The 17,267-nt window shown below is 43.3% G+C and overlaps 1 pseudogene; it reads left to right on the top strand.

The window, feature by feature from the left end:
- Positions 1-270: 270 nt before the first annotated feature.
- LOC147166703 (uncharacterized) lies at positions 271-2,134 on the top strand (annotated as a pseudogene).
- The last annotated feature ends 15,133 nt before the right edge of the window (positions 2,135-17,267 follow it).

The following is a 17,267-nucleotide window of genomic DNA, read 5'->3' on the forward strand; positions in this document are numbered from 1 at the left end:
GATAAATATTAATACGACTTGAATATAATAATAACTAAAGAGGTGAATAATTAAAATAAATAATGGAGAGCGGTTTTGACCGCGACACCGAATGGTTTGACCTAAAAGTACTTCCGGGTCATAGTCGGAACTTATTCTTGGATGTACAAGTTAAGAATGCTTCCGAGGTTTCAGTCGGAGCCATGCCCGAAAAACATCGACGTAAAATGAAAGTACTATTAACTGATTGGATGACGGCTTGCTGTGAAAAAGGTTGGTTTCCACCGTTGACATCCGCGGTTTGCTTGATATCTTTGATGAAAGCGGTGGAATTGGCATGCATGAAAAAACGGCAATTGCTGGACAAAATGGTACGAGAGACTTTTGTATTTTCTTTAAATGGTAGAAGAGTCAGACGAAAATGTAAAAAAGTGGATCGAATGATGATTAATGCTAGAATGTTGGCTTTGGGTAGTTCCGTTAAAATCGCTCGGATGGCTATGATAGAAGCTGGTGATGACAAAGTGGCTGATTTTGATGCTAAACTAACAGCTCCACCGGCGTATGCTGAGCCGCTCACGGGAAATATGTTTGAAGCTATAAACCCGTTTACTGAATCACCATACAAGACTGCTATTCAGATGCTGCGGCTCCTATATTGACTGTGAATGGCGGAAATCTCAATGTGGATTGGAATGGTGAAAATTGTGATGCGAATCCTCGACCGCATCGATCTGTTTTGCAGGCCGCGGCTGACGGCTTGGCAGCTGGCGTAAACGCCTGTGTGAAACAATTGGAGGAAAAATTAGACGAAGTATTGGCTATGAAGGATGACCCGCAGGAAAAATTGAACCAGGCTAGAGCTTTCGGTTTGGAACTGACTAGACACGCTGAAGTGCCCCAGGTAGTTCGCAGCAAATGGCGTACGATTCTTTCTCGTTTTGAAAAAGCTGCAGACGACAGAACAAAACCGTTTATTACAGGCGGAACGAGACGAATTGTTTCGACAACGTGAACGTGACATGACTAATGAAGCTTCTAATGCATTGGCGAATAGCTATCAAATTGTAGAAATTCAAAAAAAGATAGCTGATCTAACATGTGCCGTTGGGGATGTTATGGGAATACGTGATACTAGCGCGACCGACAGACTCCCAGACAGTACTCCTAAAAAACCTGTGACTCGTTCGAAAACAGGTTTGCAAGCACCAATGTTGACGAAAGTTGATCCAGCCACCGGGAATTCGGCTACCGTGTATAAGCCTTATTTGCCTTCTGACTTAAGCGTACTTTTGCATAAACTTCCCCCACTGCTGGCGGGGGGAGAAAACTGGCTGAGGTCTCTGCAGAGAGAGGTGACAGGTCAGATTTTAACTGCGGGAGATGTGCGTGCACTCTTAACGCAGGCATGCCCTCTCTCTCAACTGGAAGTGCTGATGACTAATTCAGGAATATAATCTCTAATGGATGGTGAGGCACTATCGCGTGACAATTATTTAACGCTGTTTGAAGCGCTTGGCGGGTTGTTCCCACTCCCGGAAGTTGTCATATCTGACTTGATGTTTGCTCCAAAAGCTGATGAGGAGGCTGCGGCGTTTATTGACCGAGCTCTTGTGGAATATTCGTTGAAAACTGGACACTTGCCAACTGACTCTGCACTGTATTCACAAGTTTTTAGAGCAGCAGTGCTGAAAGGAGTCCCTAGGTCTGTTGTGCAGGCCATGGAGGTGAATCCCGATTTGCCTGGATCTGACCACGCCAGGTGGTTGTCTCATCTTAAACATAATCTGAGAAGGTATGCAAAAGATATTGAATCAAAAACTGAAAAACATAGTAATACTGAATTACAATTGGCAATTATGCAATTACAAACTTTGAAGAAAAAAGAGGAGAATTTTGCTCTCCCGGCTCCTACTGTTGACTCATCACCTGTTGTTGTTTCTGAGTGTGCTATGTATCAGTCGTGATCAGTCATCAACCGTGACCAGTGCTTCAATTGTGCCTGCCGACAACACCCACGTGGGAGGGGCAGAGGTAGCAGACGTCAACAGGGCAGACGCAGCTATTACCAGCCAAGGGGACGTGAGTCACAGAATTTTCCTCCTCGCCCAGCTTCATCCCAGCAGCCATATCCACCGGTGCCAAATCAGCAGTTCCTGCCGCCACCTAGCGGACAGTTTCCGCAATGACAGGACCCAGAATCCACCTTATTTGCATTGAAGGAGCCTATGATTGCATTAAAGGTGAGCGGAACTACTTTATCATTTATGGTAGACACTGGAGCACGTCACTCTAACATTATGACATTACCACCTGGAAGTACGCTCACCGCTGATGGCATTTCGTTGGTTGGATTCAAGGGAGAAAACACTATTCTGCACATGACAAATCCGTTACAAACGCAGTGCTGCACGCAGACTTTCCTGCATTCATTCGTGTATGCACCGAACTGTCCTGTAAATCTTTTGGGAAGGGATCTTCTCATAAGGACTGTTCCATTGATCCAATGTGGGCCGGACGGGCTAACGCTTCAGTTCCCAGATGGACATACTCATCACTGCGTGGGGGACTCCGCTTCCAACGTCTCCTCCCAGTTCCCAGTGGTAACTCAACACGCCATGACATGCACCACTGCTGACATCTACTGGGCAAAGATTGACACTGATTCCTCCAGCTGGAGGGATGCGGAAACTTTTGGGAAACTTTGGTCATCGTGGGTGAGAAATCTAAGATCATATGATGTGATATCGGACTGTATACATTGCACATTATTTTATGACAGGTGTGGTGATGAGATATACAGTGAAGCATTCCGTACAGTTGTTGACAACGCCTAGGAGTTGCGTGTAGGTGATCTGTTTGCAGGAAAACCCGGCGTGGCTTTTTCTGTTAATCTGACTGAAGAACAATCTCGGTGGTATGAGATGGCGGAACCACCTGGTGAATCTGTGCTGGCATGTCATCCTCATATTTCACTGATGGTGTCATCCCAGCACACGGCAAAAGATTTGGGTCCATTTGTCCTGCCCTGAGACAAGAGCAACGGATTGGCAACATTCTATACATACAGATTTACTATATTCCAAATCTCTTGATGTCTATTGGATTAAATCAGATTTGTTTATTTCCATGTCTGTCTTAGAACATCAGCTTTTGGACCGATATCATGGACAAGAGACATCTGACAGCAGGCTTGCTGGTGACATGTTACAATCCTTGCCTGCTGCACTGTGGTCTACTGACCCGACTGATGTGGGCCTGTGTAAAGTTGCTCCAGTAACTTTTGAATTAAAACCCGACTCCGTTTGGGTGCCGCAGTACCCAATGAAAAATGAAGGGTGACTTGGCATCTCAGTAACAATTGATGGTTTGCTAAAAGCAGGGGTACTTTGTAAAATTGATCGGTCTAGCTACAATACTCCTATTGTCCCAGTAGTAAAGAAAAATACTGGTGAATTTCGTATGGTGCATGATCTCAGAGCTATTAATGCTAAAGTTTTGACACCAGCACTCCCGGTGCCAAATCCGCATTCTGCGCTGTCACAAATGACTCCATTGCATACGCATTTTACCTGCATTGATCTTGCAAATGCATTTTTTTTGCATCCCTCTTGACCTGTCTGTGCAGAAGTATTTTGCATTTACGTGGAATAATGGGTGTTACTCCTACACCCGGCTTCCTCTGGGTTTTGTGTTGTCTCCTGGAGTTTTCAACGCTTCCCTTCGACAGCTGCTGTCACGTCTCCAACTTCCTCCTGATGTTCTTTTATTGCAGTATGTGAATGATCTACTCCTAGCTGCACCATCCGAGGAGTCCTGCCTTCAAGCTACACAGCTCCTTTTGAGCCACCTGGCTTCGGTGGGTTTGAAGTGCTCCAAAGGCAAACTCCAAATTGCCCGACCTCAGGTTTCATTCTTGGGTCGACTTATCTCGAGGCATGGAACAGGTATTTCTCTGTCACACAAAGATGACATTTTGCACCATCCCAAACCGACAAATGTTAAACAAATGTTGGCTTTTCTGGGTCTGTGCAACTATTCCAGACATCATGTTTCGGATTTCGCGGAACTGATTCATTCTCTCAGACAATTAGTGAATGAAAAAGGAATGAGAAACCTGTCACATGCTCTTAATTGGACTCCAGCTGCTGAGAACTCTTTTGTTCTGCTGAAACAGTTGTTGTCATCAGCTGCGGCTGTTGTCGTCCCTGATTACACTAAAATGTTCTTCCTGGATGTTTCTGAAAATCCATCAGTGTGTCGGTTGTTCTTTTTCAGAAGGGGGAAAATGGTAATAGACATGTTTGCCTTTATGCATCAACACCTCTTGAAAAATATGAACAACGTCATCCTGTGTGCAGCTTTTGCTTCAGCATTAGCTCGCCTGATTCAGAAAACATCTCATATTGTGTTACATCACCCGCTGACAGTACGTACATCACATAGTACAGTGCAGTACATAACCAGCCAAGCATTTACTATGACAGGGGGACGACAGAGAAAGATTGAATCAGTTCTGACACAGCCTCACATATTGTTTGTACATGAGGGAATTAACATGGCAGAAGGCATGTTGGAGGGACAATCCCACTGCTGTACTCAGCGAATTTTGGAAGAGAACTCGCTGAGAAATGACCTTTACGACATCCCACTGGACGACCCAGACTTGACGTTATTTACGGACGGCTGTTGTTTTAAGGGCAATGATGGACTCCAGTCAGATTTTGCTGTAACACAGATGAATGGAACAACTTTTGACCTGATAGTGGCAGACAGACTCACAGGGCCACAGTCAGCTCAAAGAGCAGAAATAGTGGCTGTGACAACTGCATTAAAAATAGCAAAAGATAAGACCGTGAACATTTACACCGATTCCGTGTATGCACACTTAGTGGTACATGCAGCCATAAAAGAATGGCAAAGAAATGACTTCATGACTGCTTCAGGGACGCTTATCAAACACCATCAAGACATCTTTGATTTGAAAGACGCCTTACTACTGCCTAAAGCAGTAGCTGTGATAAAATATAAAGGACATTCAAAAAATTAGGATTTTGTGTCAGTAGGAAATGATTCGGCAGACAAGGCGGCAAAAAAGGTTGCGGGTTATAGCCCAAGACTACAATTGATGGTGAGCGAAGGCGAATTAGGACAAGAAATAACCACAGAAACAATTAAGCTGTGGCAGGAGAAGGCTAGTCCGGAAGAACAAAGTGTGTGGCTGTCAAAAGGAGGACAAAAGGATGGAGCAGGTATATGGCAGAAACAAGGTAAATATATCCCATCACAGAAACAATTAAAAAACCTGATTTCTGAAGCCCATGGACTGTGCCATGTTGGTACAGAGGAAATATTGAGACGACTGCGCAATTGGTGGCATCCTTACATGAGACAAATTGTTAAAAGTGAACTGCAGGACTGCAGTGTTTGCAATAAATTTAACAATATGCCTACATCTAAACCTACTCCGGGCACTCACGATCCAGAAGTGACTGCCCCGGGACAGGTAATTTCAATGGATTTTACTGACATGATAAGACCAGTGGAAGGATACCGATATTTGTTGGTAATTGTGGACTCCTTTTCCGGATGGCCTGAGGCATATCAATGCAAATCTGAAACAGCAGAGGTCGTGGTAAAACATTTGATTAATCATTACATACCATCACATGGGTTTCCCAGAAAAATCAGATCAGACAATGGAACCCATTTCAAAAACAAAAATCTGCAGGAAGTAGAAAAAGCATTGGGGCTAAGACATACATTCGGGTACATACAATCTATCATCCCCAATCCCAAGGACAGGTTGAGCGAATGAATAGAAATATTAAAGAAAAATTAGCTAAAGCACTGGCCTCATCAAATTTGAATTGGCTACAAGCTCTTTCTATTGCATTAATGAATGTGCGAATGTCACTAAACTCAGCCAAAGGCTGGACTCCGTTTGAAGGTCACAAAAACAGACCATTTCCGGCTCCTGTTGCAACGCTGGGTGAGTCGCACATTGCAGGACCTCCAGTACTCAAACAGTTAGCATCTACGTTCTCCAAGCTAAGAAAAAAGTGGCCAGATGCTCCTTTAGAAATAAATGATTGTGAATATGTGTGATTAAAAGTGACTAAAAGAAAATGGTCTGCTCCTCGATGGACCGGACCCCACAAGGTCACGGAGAGAACGTATTGTGCAGTGCGCTTGCATAAAAAGGGGGACACCTGGTACCGCATCTCGTCTACCAGGCCCGCCGGATCCGCCTCTGGCTCAGCGATCCCACCAGCTGCGGACCAACGGACGACCCGACCTGAGGGCCACGTCTGCTGATCCAGTGGTCCAGTGCCCGGTTGTCGAGCTGCCGTTTCAGAGGACATCATTCAACGGAGATTGAGTCAAGTGCCTTTTTTCTGGGCATCATTCCACGAAGAGTCACATTTGCGGGCAGAATAATCCCGGTGACAAATAAAAGGACCTTGGGCAGTCTACCCTGAGGTCTTTAAAAAACAAACTAACAAACAAAGAACTTCATCACGAGATGGCTTCGAGGCGGGAACACATCTCCAAACGCTGTTACATCATGACACTTTTTCTCATGCTGATGTTGATGCTGATCTGGTATTTCTGTAACCCCCTTGCTCCAACTTTGAGCGTAACTACAACACATCGTATTAAGCGAGGTATTGATTCTCCACGCATTCCCTGGATCATATCCTGGACTTATGATAACTCAATTGCTGTGATAGTGGCTCCAAACACAAACACCTCTGTTAAAATTCCAATTAAATCTTTGAAGGGATTTAGGAGAGGGAAGCAGAGAAAAGGGGGGACTGGGTGAAATACTGGTGGTATTTGACAGGACATTTACGGCGAGACTGGAGTGCTTTGATAACCACCCAGAACGGACGATACTGGCCTCCGGGAACTAGCGAGGAGGCAATTTTCTTTAGCAAAAGGATAACATTGCGTAAAATGGGAGGTCGACTCGATTTGACCTTTGCTCTTCCTGATGGAAATATACGGCCGCCTAATGCAACTCTATATAACACCTCCTGTTTTGGGCTATTGTTATGGGCATGGTTTTCCGGACCTGATCCATATTTTCCCATTTTAGTTTGTGTAAATAAGACTATGAGGAAGTTAGAACAACCAAAAATGACTAAATACACAATGGAGACCGGGGTGGAGGCTGTCAGCGTACCGATTGATGGTGTAGTTGAGTGGTTCCGTGTTACGACAGGATTTTCCGGCAGCAGTAACAATTGGCTACTGCTGGCAAACGAAGCGGCTCGTGCCTCTGAAAAAAACTGTGTGGTATGCGTGGGACCACGACCTTTACTGCGAGTAATCCCTGCTAATATAGAGGATCACTGTGTAATGGAACTTTGGAATGGAATGGAAAGTTGCAAATGGTAATTTTCATGTATTAAAATGACAGGTACTGGAGAACAATTGGGAGAACTAAATCACATCACTCACTGCATTTCGGCAATAGATGTGGGACAGAAGTTCCAACCGCGATCCAGGGCGGATATTTGGTGGTGGTGTGGTGATAACAGAATATTTGATAAATTGCCTTTGAATACAAGAGGATATTGTGCCCTCATCACCCTCCTCCTCCCAGTACAAATCTACCCCACCTCTGTTGATAACCTTCTACAAATGATTGATAATTGGGAACCAATATCTCCTCCTTCTTTTCAGAGAACCAAACGGTATTCTTGGCAAGAGCAGAATGTCCCCACCTACATTGATGCAATTGGAGTACCAAGAGGTGTGCCAGATGAGTACAAATTAGCTGATCAAGTACTCTCAGGATTCGAATCTCTAATTTGATGGTGGTGCACCATTAACAAAAATGTAGATATAATTAATTATGTACATTATAATGTCCAAAGGCTAGGAAATTGGACTCAATCTGGTTTTGAGGCTGTACGCGGCCAGTTAGCTGCCACATCTTTGATGACATTCCAAAATCGAATTGCACTAGATATGTTGCTGGCAGAAAAGGGCGGAGTTTGCTCAATGTTTGGAGATCAGTGTTGCACTTTTATTCCTAACAACACTGCACCAGATGGAAGTTTAACCATTGCAATTGAAGGACTGCGGACACTCAATAAGAAAATGAAAGAGCATTCCAGTGTGAATACTTCTGTATGGGATAATTGGATGGAAGTATTTGGGCGCTATAAAGCTTTAGTTTCCTCAATTTTGATATCTGTTGCTGTTTTTGCTGCTTTGTTAACCACGTGCGGGTGTTGCTGTATTCCATGTATGTGTTCTCTTTGCCAAAGAATTATTACCACTGCTATTGAAAAACAGGACGTACAAAATAAGTCGTCTTATATGATGGTTGCTTCTGCTAACCCATTCATGCCCACTATTGCATCCAATGTGGGGGATGAATATCCTGCTGGTATTTTCCTCAAAAAAATAAAAAAATGTTTAAATGTTTAAATGTTTATTGTTTATTGTTATTGAAGGAATGTTAACATTGTGAACATTTTTTACTGTTTCAATTTATATCTTAACCGTTTTGATTTTAGTTAGAGCTGTATAATAATAAGAAAACAGTTTATTCAATTTTACTCATGTATAGTGCCTTTGTTTAGTCCCTGGGAAAGAAGTGTCTAGGAAGGTTTCTGAGTTATCTAAAGGAGTAATGTTTGGAAGTGCAAGCAGAGTTTCTGTCCCTAAATTATCCGGTCAAAAAGGTCAAGGAAGTGCCGGGACCAATTATTTTCCTACATCTGGAGTGGACTAAGATACGAGCAGAAGATTTATTGTCTGTTTTTGTATTTCACTCTTCCCACAAGGACAGGAGACAGGAGGGGCAGACTATTTTCTGTAAACACTGTTTTTGTATAAGTTGGGATGAGCCCAGAAGGAGGGCACATTTAGAGACCACTTCTGATTCAGTAAGGGTCCTGAATGACTTTAGAAATTTCTAAATAAAATCTCTTGCAAGAAAGCCTCTTTACTTGATCTCAACTTTGAGTTTTATTTCAACACGCAAGAAAACAGAGAACGGTTTCTATCATTATCTTTTAAACAATATGTAGGCATTACTCACATTTTAGTAACAATTGACAGATGTAATGTAGATGGAAGGTATGTACCAGTATGCAAGTGTATATGTAAAAAAAATTATATACGTGTATGTATGCATGTGTGTGTGTATATATATATATATATATATATATATATATATATATATATATATATATATATATATATGTATATATATATATATATATATATATCTCGGTATGTTCTATAAGGTGCCTAATGTAACACTCGAAGGAAAATAGAACTTGTACATTGGTTATGTTTATATTGATGTATACGTATAAGCTACGTTGTTGTTCATTTTATGTTTACGTTGAGGTTTAGTGTAAAAAAGAGTGTGTTTGGGAAGGGTTGGGAAAATGGGTTTTGCATTGTTTTGTGTTTTTTGTTGCGTTAAAAAACAATAATTATATTGTTTTTAAAAAATCATAAGTCGGAAGTCCCGCCTCCTCCGTATTATATTAGCCATTGGAAAAAGGTCCGGGGACACTCAAAAGTTCCAGGACCTGATAAACACATTAGCCAAACAAGGGGCCCTCAACGGGACTTCTTGGACGTTCGATAACTCTTGGCATTATTCCCAGCCCACCCTGCAGTTCTATGTTCTCACGCTTCGCTGCACTGCGTCTGCCACTGTTTCTTGCGACACCCCTGCATGGACCCCTTCAGGGCCTGTGGAGTGTGTACCACCCTCCGACTTGGCCGCCCAGCAAGCCGACGACCCCGCGGTTTTCAAAATCATACAACACCTATCTGACCCTGTCGCCAACCCCATTTTGCCCCAAAGCGTTGGGAGACGACAGCAACGGCAAAAGACTTGCTCTCCATGTTGCAAAGGCTGATTAAGGGCCTTCTGGTTTATGACTCGCGTCTCCACCCGCCCTTTGGTTAATGGTTCCACGGGCCAAAGGGGGGTCTTGCTAACATCTGCCCACGACACGCCTTATTGCAGGTCACCGCGGATTCAAGGCCACCGTCACTGCACTACAACAGGTGTGTGTTCACCAAGTGGGTAGAATGCCTGCCTGCTTCAAACGACATGCCTGATGATTAATCATGTGTTCCCGTTTTGAGTTGCCCTTGCGGGTCAACTCGGAAAGGGAAACCCACTACACAGCCGAGGTAATACAACAACTTTGGGAAATGCTTGGAATCAAGGCCTAGTTGCACATTGGCCATCACCCACAGTCATCAGGACAAGTGAAGCGGTCCGATCGCATTAACCTATAGTGCTGCTTTTGCCGGGCAAGCTCGTTACCAGCGTGACATGTCAGGAACGCTGTGGGCCTTGTTGGAGGATGCTTTTTCCTCTGCGTGTTCGTTTAATTTCGGGTAGTGAGAATGTTGGTTATCCAAATACAGGCTGGAGACGATGAACAGTTCCTTCAAAGCTTTTATTTGCAGAATATTCCGGGCGCAGATGAGTTACAGACAATGGCTGTAGCAGATCACAAGTGCGAAGTTACAGAGGACTTACAACATTCTTATACTATCAGAAGGGCGGTACCACAAAGTTTCCAGTAAACAGTTCAGCAAGGTTAACTGATGAGCCGACGTGCAGAGATACGCAATATCACTCAAGGACACATCTGGCCACAGAACAGACCTCAACTGAGGAAATAGGAAGTTATACAGTCATGACAAAATCTGGGCAGAAGACACACTTCAGCCTCCACCAGAGTTTCCTCTGGTATCGCTCTGCCTGGGCATAGTTCACCATCCTTTGCAATATTTTCCGACCTTTTGTCACTCCATCCTATTCCTAATGAGTTAGTTATCGTCCCAGTTCAGAAGTGAAAGACTGCTACTGGCTACTGTCTGCAGAATGGCTTGCTGTTCAGGAAGTCGACACCCCTCGGTTTCGATTCTGTGGGAGAGGCTCTATTCCAGTTAGTGTTTCCGGCTAAGTAGTGCTGAAGGTGGCCCATGATGATGGTGGACACTTCGGTGTCAGGAAAACATATTTGCATGTTTTGAAACATTTCTTCTGGCCACATATGAAAAGAGATGTTTCTGCTTTCATCAAGACCTGTCATGCATGCCAGTTGACAGGGAAGCTGAACCAGACTGTAACGCCTGCTCTCCAGCAGCCGATATCAGCAATGAGTGAACCTTTTGAACACCTGGTGGTCAACTGTGTTGGCCCTTTGCCAAGTGCAAAATCTGGCAGTAAGTATTTACCTACTGTGATGTGCCAAATAATGCGTTATCCGGCTGTGTATCCTATGAGGTCCATGACAGCCCAATCTGTGGTTAAAGCGTTCATTGATGTCATTTCTGAATTTGGTATTCACAAAACTGTCCAAAGTGACCAGGGCTCCAATTTCACATCCTATATGTTTGGAAAGGCTCTAAAAATGTTGAGAACAAAACATAACAAGTCCTCAGCTTATCATGCGCAAAGCCAAGGTGCGCTTGAGAGATTTTACCAGACCATGAAATCTTTGCTATGTGCATACTGCACAGTGTTGGACAGTGACTGGGAAGAGGGTCTTCCCTGGTTGATGTTGGCTGCGAGAGAAGCAGTTTAGAAAAGCACAGGATTTAGTCCCAACGAGTTGGTTTTTGGGCACACTGCGTGGTCCACTGTCTGTCCTCAAGGAAGATTGGGTTGAGACGAGACCTCCCAAAAATGCGGTTGATTTTGTTAATGGTCACTTTGGACTGTAATTGTTGAGTACAGTTACAATAACTAAAGATTGACAATCTACACAGACAAATAATAAACGGCATTTGCTCTTACACTCACAAAATGGGGGTATATTTACTTGAAAAAGCCTAGTAAAGGTTGATGCACTCAGAAATTCTATGTGCAATTTCCAAGGAGTTTAACTACAATTTCTGATGTGAAAAAACTTTACTAGATTTGTTTCAAATAAATATCATTAACCAAGTAAATATCATTGACCAGTAAATATCAATAACCAGCTCAGCGGCCAAGTAGAGTGTCTGCTCTGAGACAAGGGGTGCAACGGTTTCAGATTTTGGTGTACGATTATAGTCTGACAAAAAAAGACACGGTTTTAAGGTTATTTTTATAGACATAAAAAAATTTTTTTTTACAAAATCACATCAGCATTCTTTGAAATTTTTTATTTTTAACAACAATAAATAACTGAAAATAAATAAAAATGTTGCTGCCTTTTAAAACAAATACAGCGCACAAATAAGTAAAAAAAAAATCGAATATAGTTTCAGAACTTGAAAAGCTCAAATTGGCTTTAACTTTAGGTTTATTTTAACAAAATGAAAATAAATAACTGAATAATAAAATATAAAGTATGTATGTATAATAATGTAGCTGCTTTTTAAAAAACAAACATTTTTTTCATCTTTCAAATTCTTTCCATTTCCATCATACTTACAGGTGAAATGTTTGTCCACAGCATTTAAACTGGCAATTTGTGCAGTTTACCGCTACACATTTAGGCATTTTTGCAGCCAAATGCGTATGCCGAGATACCATGTTTTCTTTTATTGCAATGCAGTACTTTCATTTTGGACCTTGATAAAATGATGCAGAGCATCCCTAGAAGTGAGAGAGTTGTCATTGGTGCAGACTTCAATGGACACGTTGGTGCACGAAACAGAGGTGATAAGGAGGTGATGGGCAAGTTTGGTATTGAAGAGGGTCTTCTGCCCAGATTTAGTCATAACTGTTTTAATGTCCTTAATTCCTCAGTAAAGCTTTGTGAGTGTTATCGCAATTTCTGCCATGTGCAGTCATGACTGGGACATACTCTATTTCCACAACAATGGGCCATTGTCAATGTGTTTGAATGATGTCTCCAGGTGCCGTCATGACTGGGACTTACTCTATTTCCACATCAATGGGCCATTGGCAATGTGTATTGAATGATGTCTTTAAAAGTCTTATCTCATGTCTGGTGAACTCCGGGTGGGCTGGGGGCTTTGTATAAGATAGTATAAGAATGTTGTAAGTCCTCTGAATCTTCGCACTAGGGAGAGGTTGCAGCCATTGTCTGGATCTCGTTTGTGCCCGGAATATTTTGTAGAAATAAAAGCTTCGAAGAAACTGTTCATCGATCTCCAGCCTGTATTCAGATAATCAACATTCTCTCTACCCGAAAGAAAACGAACACGTGGAGGAAAGGTCTGCCTCATAACAGTATCCAGGAGAGTAACGCAAGACAGATGATGGTTGACTTCGCAAAAAGAATGAAAATGGCTGTTGTGAATACTTTCTTCCAGAAGAGGCAGGAACATAGGGTGACCTACAAGAGTGGAGGAAGGAGTACACAGTAAGACTACATCTTGTGTAGACGGTGTAATCTGAAGGAAATCAGCGACTGCAAAGTAGTGGTAGGTGAGAGTGTAGCCAGACAGGAAGAAGGAAGACAAAGACGGCAAAGGCAGAGCAGAGGACGAAATGATGGAAGCTGGAAAAGGAAGAGTGTTGTATGACTTTCAGGAAGGAGTCTGGATGGTCAGGATGTGCTTCCAAATGACTGGACAACTACAGCAAATGTGATCAGGGAGACAGGTAGGACAGTCCTTGGTTTGTCATCTGAAAGGAAAGGAGATAAGGAGACTTGGTGGTGGAATGAGGAGGTGCAGAAGTGGATCCAGAGAAAGAGGTTAGCTAAGAAGAAGTGGGACATTGAGAGGACTGAAGAAAGCGGACAGGAGTACAGGGAAATGCAGCATAGGGTGAAAGTAGAAGTAGCAAAGGTCAAACAAGGGGCGTATGATGACTTGTATGCTAGGTTGACAGTAAGGAGGGAGACTGATCTATACAGGTTGGCAAGGCAAAGAAACAGAGATGGGAATGATGTGCAGCAGGTTAGGGTAATAAAGGATAAGGATGGAAGTGTGTTGACAGATGCCAGTAGTGTGATGAGAAGATGGAAAGAGTACTTTGAAGAGTTGATGAATGAGGAAAATGAGAGAACAAAGCGTAGAAGAGGTGACTGTTGTGGACCAGGAAGTAGCAAAGATTAGTAAGGATGAAGTGAGAAGGGCATTGAAGAGGATGAAGTGTGGAAAGGCAATTTGTACTGATGATATACCTGTGGGTTGTTCAACAGGATCTTAGATAGTGAGAAGATGCCTGAGGAATAGAGGAGAAGTGCGCTGGTGCCCATTTTTAAGAACAAGGGAGACGTGCAGAGTTGTAGCAACAACAGAGGAATAAAGCTAATGAGCCACACATGGGGATATGGGAAAGAGTCGTTGAAGCTAGACTGAGGGCAGAGGTGAACATTTGTGAGCAGCAGTATGGTTTCATGCCGAAAAAGAGTACCACAGATGCAGTATTTGCTTTGAGGATATTGATAGAGAAGTACAGAGAGGGTCAGAAGGAGCTGCATTGTGTCTTTGTAGATCTGGAGAAAGCTTACGACAAGGTGCCCAGAGAGGAACTGTGGTTTTGTATGAGGAAGTCTGGAGTGGCAGAGAAGTATGTTCAAGTGGTGCAGGACATGTATGAGGACTGTAAGAGAGTGGTGAGGTGTGATGTAGGTGTGACGGAGGAGTTCAAAGTGGAAGTGCGACTACTTGCCGACTTGAAATCGGGAATATTCAACATGTTGGATTGTTTTGGCCTGATTTCGCTCGGTGTGCGGTGTGCTCAGAGGACAAACCACCGCACAGCCGGTTAATAGTGACGTGCAGCCAATCAGAAAGCAAGCCGGCGAGGAAGCCGGTGGGGAATCCAAAATTAAAACAGTCATCACGCAAGCAGAAAGTCTGTGCTTGCGCTATTACACTCCTTTTATCTTTATTTAATTTTATTTTTATACACGCACACACATACTACACAACGTGGTCTCCGGGTGGGACGCGAACCCGCGCTGCCGCCCAGAGCCCATTTACACTCCTTTAAACAACGTATTTTCTTTTTATGCCGCTTTTTCGGCTGAAAACCAGGAAGTATCGCGACTGGTCCTGCATATTTGTTGACTCGGAAGTCACGTTTAATCTCAAGAGGTTTTGCAAGACTTCCCGTCACATTTATGAATGAACTCAGCTCGTGTGTGGTGTGTTGATTGTGCAGTGTGGCTACACACCACACACGGTACGTTCAAAACTGTTATTACCATTATTTTTTCTCTTCACGTGTGGTGTGTCTCAGAGTTTGGAAGTCGGCCGGCAATTTTAAAATCTTGCCATGCGAACCAGGCTTAAGTTTGTTTCGTCCACAGGTAAGTTTGTCCCATTTGTAAGGATATCCAAAGGTAGGTAATTTCTCTCCACATGAAAGGGGTCAGCAGATAAGGTGATGTCCACGTCTGCCTCCACACTTGAGCCTTGGAAACTGTTTGAACATTCCCTTTTTGTTACTTGTTGGGGAAAAAACTCCTGAGCAGTCGGATTAAGATTTGATCCTTCAAGATTCACATCCAGTTGCAGGGATGGCGGCTTGGTCATAGTTTTTTTTTAATCTCATATACAACAGTAAATATATCTTGATTTACTGATGGGTACAGGAATTCATTTAGTCATTTAGTTGAGCTACCTTCTTAACTTCAGGTTCCGGGTCTTGTGGGAGGTATGGCCAGATGTCTTCTTTTGGACATTTGGACAGGCTTTGTCGGGGTCAGTTGAATTTGTAGGTGCAAGGAATCCACAAGGTAGGAGCAAATCCCGATGTAATGTCCTCTCGGGACCTTCGGAGGTGAGTGGGGCCACCACATACACTGGAGAGTCACTAATGTATTTCACCACTTTGTAGACTATTTGACTCCATTTATCAGCAAGTTTATGCTTTCCTTGGATGCCAATATTTTTCACAAGGACATGATCTCCAACCTGCAAGGTGGATTCTCTGACCTTTAAGTTATACCTTTGTTTGTTGCGTAGTGCTGATCCATCACTATGCTCGACAGCCAGTTTATAACTTTCCTCCAATGGTTGTCTCCCATACATGAACTGGTAAGGGGAAAATCCGGTAGTGTCATTTTTTTGTGCAATTATAAGCGTGAACCAAAGGCTGTATGTGGTCACGCCACCTCACTTTATCTTCTTCCTCAAGGGTACCAAACATTGCCAGCAGAGTCCAATTGAAGGGTTCTGAAGCGTTTCCACGTGGATGGTAGGGTGTTGTCCTTGATTTTTTTATTCCCAAGAGGTCACAGAGATTTTTTATGACAGCTGATTCAAAGTTGCGATCTTGATCGCTATGTAAGTGCTCAGGTATGCCATAGTGTACAAGGAAATTATTCCACAGTGCCTTGGCTACGGTCTTCTCTTTTTGATCAGGGGTAGGTACTGCGATGGCATACTTGGTGAAGTGGTCAGTTATCACAAGTATGTTCTTTGTTCCACGGCCATCTGGCTCCAAAGAGAGATAGTCCATGCACACTAACTCCAGTGGCCGTGTGTTTTTTATATTGACAAGAGGAGCAGTCCTCTCTGCCCTCGCCTTGCGTCTGATGCATCTTTCACATCGTCTGATTTTTTCCTTGACATCAGCACACATTATTGGCCAATAAAACCATGCACGTACCAAATCCACAGTCCTGCAGTACCCCAAATGACCAACATCATCATGGAGACTCATCAGTACCATGTCCCTGTATTTCTTTGGGAGAACGAGTTGGAAGGTTGGCTAATCATTGTTCTTACACTTCCTGTACAAGACTTCATCTTGCAATATTAGTTGATCATGAACTTGAGTATTAACTGGACTTCCCTTGTTCCTTTCTGCCGAAGGCGGTAAGTGATATGGTTTCCTGCTTGGACAATGTCTATTATTCTGTTGATTGTTGAGTCATTTCTCTGATCCACTGCCCAATCATGCTGAGACAATCTAGGAAGTGTGGTAGATCCAGGGAGTGAATCTGCTTGTGCATATTCTGGGGAAATTGCACTTCTTTCCAGCTCTATATTTGATGCTGAAATTGAAATTGGACAAATCTGCACGCCACTTATGTCCACAGGCATCCAGCTTGGCAGAGGTCAAAAAGTAGGTCAGGGGATTAATGTCTGTGCGTACACTTAACTCCACTCAATAGAGATAAGCCGCAAATTTATCAGTGATTGCCTACTTGAGACTGAGGAACTCAAGCTTGTGAGTAGGGTACCTGCGTTCACAATTGGACAATCCTTGACCTGCATAGGCGATGACTTTCAGTTGACCATCTTGCTCCTGGTACAGAGCAGCTCCAACCTCATTTGAGCTGGCGTCTGTGTGGAGTATGTAGGGCTTCTGGGGGTCGGCAAACCCTAACACAGGTGCAGATGTCAGTCGCTCACTGAGAGTTTTAAAT

This window comes from Leptonotus elevatus, chromosome 10 (genome assembly GCF_054856555.1).
Source record: "Leptonotus elevatus isolate MCC_2025b chromosome 10, RoL_Lele_1.0, whole genome shotgun sequence".
NCBI classification, from domain to species: Eukaryota; Metazoa; Chordata; class Actinopteri; order Syngnathiformes; family Syngnathidae; genus Leptonotus; species Leptonotus elevatus.